Below are 5,504 nucleotides of genomic sequence, written 5' to 3' on the forward strand. Positions count from 1 at the left end.
CACTTCCTGTCCGTTTCTCTAGTGTTCCGGCGAGCTGCAGACTCCACGAGTACTTTGGGTCCGCCTTGCCGGCGCATCTTGGGACGCTTTAGTACGGAGCTGCTCCTGGATACACTGGTTAAGTGGGGGACTCTAGACTGGAGCAAGTGGACTTCTGGACGTCTCATATCCCCAGAGAAATTTCCGTGCATTTAGGGGATTTCTGACCCAAGTTAAGGCAGCCCCATTCCCTACCCCATGGAAATGTGCCAGTCGTTGTCAGGCTCTCGAGGCACTGCCCTGAGCGAGAGAACAGCCCTTGACCTTCTGCAGGCGTGGCTCCGCTGACCGACACGTCCCTCCACGGGGAGGCCCCTGCTGATGACACCAATCTATCCTCCCAACGGTGCTCAATTTATAGTATGACAAATATGTGGTAGGAAAATATGCTCCAAAATTTGACTCAAATGGCAGAGTGGAAGACAGATCCTACGGTTTGAAAAGGCAGAGTGGAAATGCTCATTGCCTAGAGGGTATCATCTTTGGGGTGTACTCAAGGAATGGCGCAAAGTAAGGACAAGGACAAGCAAAATATCAGGCAGAGGGAATACAAATGAACTTCCTTCTTCATGGGAACGCCGCCAAAGCACCGCCTTTAATGAAACTGGCTTGGATCTGGTAACCACTAATCACTGAAGCTCTGAGGAGGCATGAGCTCCCAGATCATTCGAGATTTTTCTAGAAACCTAGTTCTTAAGAAGAAAAACAATGGCGTTGTGTGATTTTTCCCGAAGAGATTCCCAGAAACAGAAGCCCACTTGTTCCAGTCTAGGTCAGAGTCTCCCACTTAGCTAGTGTATCCAGGAGCAGCTGCGTATTTTTACCCCAAATAGGACGTCAAAAGATAAAAGAAATGCGTTTATTTTGGCAGCAGATACACTAGAGTTGGAGCAATGCAGGGATTATCATGGCCCCAAGATTCGTGAAGCGTTCCGTATTTTTCAAGGCTGAAACTGAGATTGTTATCCTCATAAAGCTCTTCTGGGCTAGAACCTGTCTGCAGTGCTGTCCTAGGACTGCATCCACAACAGCCGCACCTCACTGTTCCCAAAGGAAAAGCCAGTCAGGATGGTGTCTTTGCTCCTTCTTCAGACTTGTGGAAGGGAGAGCATATTCCCCGTGGAAGATTTAGAGGGATTTGAAAGAGGCAGGAATTGATGCTTTTGTGGTCTGGAAGAATCTCAGCGCTAAATTGGAAAGCTCTTGAGTGATACGGGTCACAGGGATTCACGAGAGGTTGAAATTTTCATTACCAGGACCAGGTTTTTTTTTTGGGAGGGGGTGTTTTTATTGTTATTATTTGTTTGCTTGTTTTTTGAGAAAGGGTTTTTCTGTAGCTCTGGCTGTCCTGGAACTTACTCTGTAGACCAGACTAACAACGCACTCAAGAGATCCACTTGCCTTTGCCTCCTGAGTGCTGAGCTGGGAATAGCATGCCTGGAGGACAGAGTTCACTACAAATGAGAGAGGAAAAAGAGGTGGAACCAGATGAAGGCTTCCATGGTCTCCAGCATTGCTTGCAGATTCTGTGTGGTGGCGGGGGGGGGGGGACAAAACAAAACAGAAAACATTTATCTGATCAGACAGAGACAGCAATACGGGCTGAGTCTCTAGACATCATGTTCATTGTAGCAACAGACTGCATCCTGCCCATTGCTCAGGGGAATATTATGTCCCCTTTCTGTCCCCTTATGTTGTCTCTTTAAAAACATTCCTTTTCCTCCCTGGCTTTTATAAGAATATTAGGTAACTTCCAAGCAGCAGTACAGAAGACATCACATCAGTACACAGTATAGAACCGCAGTCCCTCTTCAGGCCTCTAGAATGGAGCATGTATTCCCTGTGGAAGATTTAGAGAGATCTGGAAGCAGCCGGGCTTAATGCTCTTATTATCTGAAAGACTCTCAGAGCTAAACTGGAGAGCTCTGGTGATACATGTCACAGTGATTCACAGGAGATGGACATTTTCATTGCCGAAGAGGAAATGGAATAGAACAGCTAAAGTGAGATCAGAATCCTAAAATAGTGGGAATATTAAGTACCAGTCCTATTTTAGTAAAATTCTTATTTTTGAAAATTTAATAGTTTGTCTTAAATGTAATGTCACTTTTAGACTCTTTGATGTAGATGGCCAGGCGCCCTCTGCTGCCTTCAACTTGAAGTTCAGAGGAGGAAAGAGTCCATTCCTGATAGAGGGCTGGAAGGAGAGGGTACTGACTGCTAACCGCCTTCACCACAAATGACCAAGGTGACAGGAAGGGTTGAGTCACTCAGTTAACATTTACTGAAAGTTCTACAGGGTGAGAAGTCATTCCAGGCCACAGGAGGGACACCAGTGAGCAGGCTTTCTCCTGTCCAGACAGACAAACATACGAAGACACCCGCCAAAGAAGTCAAGTGCAAATAAGTCGTGTCTTATTCTTATGCGAATAAGAACGGGGGCTGGTGGGGATAGAGAGATGGCTCAGCAGTTAAGAACGCTGGGTCAATTCCCCCCCCACACACATCAGCACCCATATGGTGGCTCAAAACCATCTAGCGCCCACTCCTGGCTTCCTCAGACACTGCATGTTTAGCACATGGCTCATAGACATGCATGCAGGCAAAGCACTCATACACATAAAACAAGAATAAGTAAAATAAAAAGGGGGGCTAGAGAGATGGCTCAGAGGTTAAGAGCATTGGCTGTTCTTCCAGAGGTCCTGAACTCAGTTCCCAGCAACCACATGGTGACTCGCAACCATCTATAGTGAGAGCTGGTGCCCTCTTCTGATGTGCAGGCCAAACACTGTATACATAATCAATCAATCAATCAATCAATCAATCAATCAATCAAACAGAAGAAACCAGGAGGTGGTGGCGCACACCTTTAATCCCAGCACTCAGGAGGCAGAGGCAGGCGGCTCTTTCACTTAAAGGCCAGCCTGGTTTATAGAGCAAATTCCATTAGAGCCAGAGCTACACAGAGAAACCCTGTCTCAAAAAAAAAATAAAAATAAATAAATAAATAAAATGAAATGAAAAGAAAAAATGAATGAAAGGAAGGAAAGAAATAAAGGGTAGAGAGCGATGGAATGCAAAGAGAAAGCCACACGATAGATGTTGTGCCTCGATTTCTAGTTGTTTGGGGTGGAGGCACATAAATCCATCTTTGCATCACCCTAAAAGCTAAATTCTTCCTCTTCAGGGCATTACTTAATGACCTGCTCTCTGGAGATCTTTTTTGTTATCCCCGGGCCCTGTGCCAGGCCAGTCCCTCTCCCACTAACCCTCATCCTAGCCCTGTCTCATTGTCTTTTTGTTACTCACCTCTAATCTCTGCTTCTGTAGTTGGAAAACGCACTCTGTTGCTCCTGGTCTGCTCCAGCTCGTCGGTGAGTTTGAGGATGTTTGGTGTGTTCCTGGAGTGATGGAGTCTGCCACGGAGTTCTGCCACTGTCATGTGTAGTTGATCAATTAACTGATTGATTAGAAATTCATTGTTTAGATTTTCTATGGTAGTGGTTCTCAACCTTCCGAAGCTGCAACCCTTTAACACAGTTCTTCATGTTGTGGAGACCCCCCAGCCATAAAATTATTTCCATTGCTACTTCATAACTGTAATTTTGCTACGGTTATGAATTGTAATGTAAATCTCTGTGTTTTCTGATGGTCTTAGGTGATCCCTGTGAAAGGGTCATTTGACTCCCCCCCAAAGGTTTGAGACCCACAGGTTGAGAAACACTCTTCTATGGCCTTATATATTATTGTTGACTTCTTCTACTTGTTTGAGTCAAACCCGGAGAGGGGAATATTTCCAACCCTAGAAAAGATTTATGTAGCTATTTTCGTAAACAATAAACTGCATGTGCTTAAAGTATGCACACGGGGCTATGCTGGAGCAGGTAGAAGCTGAGAAACAGGAGGGACCTACATTTGGCCCTGCCTTCAGGGAGGACACACCAGCTCAGGCTGGGGAATGGAGGGGAATGAGCAAAGAATTCATGAGCCCTGGAATTCCAAATTGGAAGTCTAGGTGCAAGTGGGTCATCTCTTGTTTTTTTTTTTTTTGTCACACATCTGCCTTTATTGTAAACAGCAGTTGGGACACTTGTAGCAATGGTAAAAAGTTAATTTATAAAAGCAGGGACTTGGTGAAGCTGCCTGGTGGGTACCCTTGGGGACTCATACATAGATGCCAACCCAGAGCAGGAGGAAGAGGACTCCAAAGCCCATGAAGAGTGACCACCAAGGAGATGAGGAGCTCTTTGTAAATGTCACGAGTGCACTTGGTGGAGGTGACCTTGTAAACGAAGAACCAGGCAGTGAAGAACATGCCAATGGCCAGAAGTACCACAATCAGGTGTGGGAAGATAGCTGGGTTGACAGGGCTGGTGTACCTACTCATGGCCTCGAGCTCCTTCTGCTGTGTTTGAGGCGAGGCCTCTCTCATTTCTGTTTTCTGTGTCACTGTGACATGCACTCCAGGTCAGTTGACCCTCAGGCTTCTGAGCAGGTTTCCTGCTTCCATTTTCCACCTTGCTATATGAGTCCATTTTGCCCCGCACACGATAAACCCTCATCTTTTGTTTTTTAAAAGGTTTATCTTTCATTTTTAGGTATGTGTGTGGATGTGTGTCATGTGCATGTGTGTGCAGTTCTGAAGAAGGCCAGAGGGGACATTAGATCTGCAGGAGCTGGAGTTACAGGTGGTTGTGAGCCACCAGACAGAGGGCCGGAATGCAGCTCGTATCTCTGCATGAACAGCATACACTCCCAACCACTGAGCCACCTCTCCAACCCCAGGTAAGTCCTCTTTTTAATGGACATTTTCAAACTTCTTGGCCCAGGGCTACATGTGCTTTCCTTCTAAATAAAAGAAAAAGACAACAAATTAAATAAAAGTGTAGAATTAAATATACATTGGCATATATTATGTTATGGGGCCACCACCACAGCAGCAAAACACTCCTGTCCCCCATACACTTCCCTGAGCACTTCTCTAGTCTCTTCTTCCCTTCTGCATCCCTACCCCAGTGCTCGCTGGCAGGGATTGCTTACCATCTTCAGGGTTTTAGACACAGAATCAATCATAAAGTGAATGTCTTTGGGGAGGCATTCAGGGGACTCTGTCTTCTTTCCCTGAACCTAATTCTTTGGAGAGTTGCATGCTTATCTATGACTATTTTTGACATTATATGCATGTGTTCTCATTCCTGCCCCCTCTCATGATAGGAACCAAACTGAAGGCCTCCTGCATGCTAGACGAGTCCTCTGCCACTGGGTCACACCCCAGCCTAATGAGTTCTTTTCTGGGCGCAGACAGACCACACCTCATCATTGACACAGCACCTGACATGGATCCGAGCCGCTTTCAACCTGAGGGTGTGACAAAAGTCTCTGCTTTGAATAGTCTGGATCTGACTCTTACAACCATGTGGTTTTGTTTCCCTTGGGCGAGTGCTTAGAAGCAGAACAGCTAGGTC

At 45.9% G+C, this 5,504-nt stretch overlaps 1 pseudogene; it reads right to left on the reverse strand.

The window, feature by feature from the left end:
- Positions 1 to 4,084: 4,084 nt before the first annotated feature.
- Positions 4,085 to 4,433, reverse strand: LOC142852996 (dolichyl-diphosphooligosaccharide--protein glycosyltransferase subunit TMEM258 pseudogene; annotated as a pseudogene).
- Between the last annotated feature and the right edge of the window lie 1,071 nt (positions 4,434 to 5,504).

This window comes from Microtus pennsylvanicus, chromosome 6, assembly GCF_037038515.1.
Source record: "Microtus pennsylvanicus isolate mMicPen1 chromosome 6, mMicPen1.hap1, whole genome shotgun sequence".
In the NCBI taxonomy this organism is placed as follows: Eukaryota; Metazoa; Chordata; class Mammalia; order Rodentia; family Cricetidae; genus Microtus; species Microtus pennsylvanicus.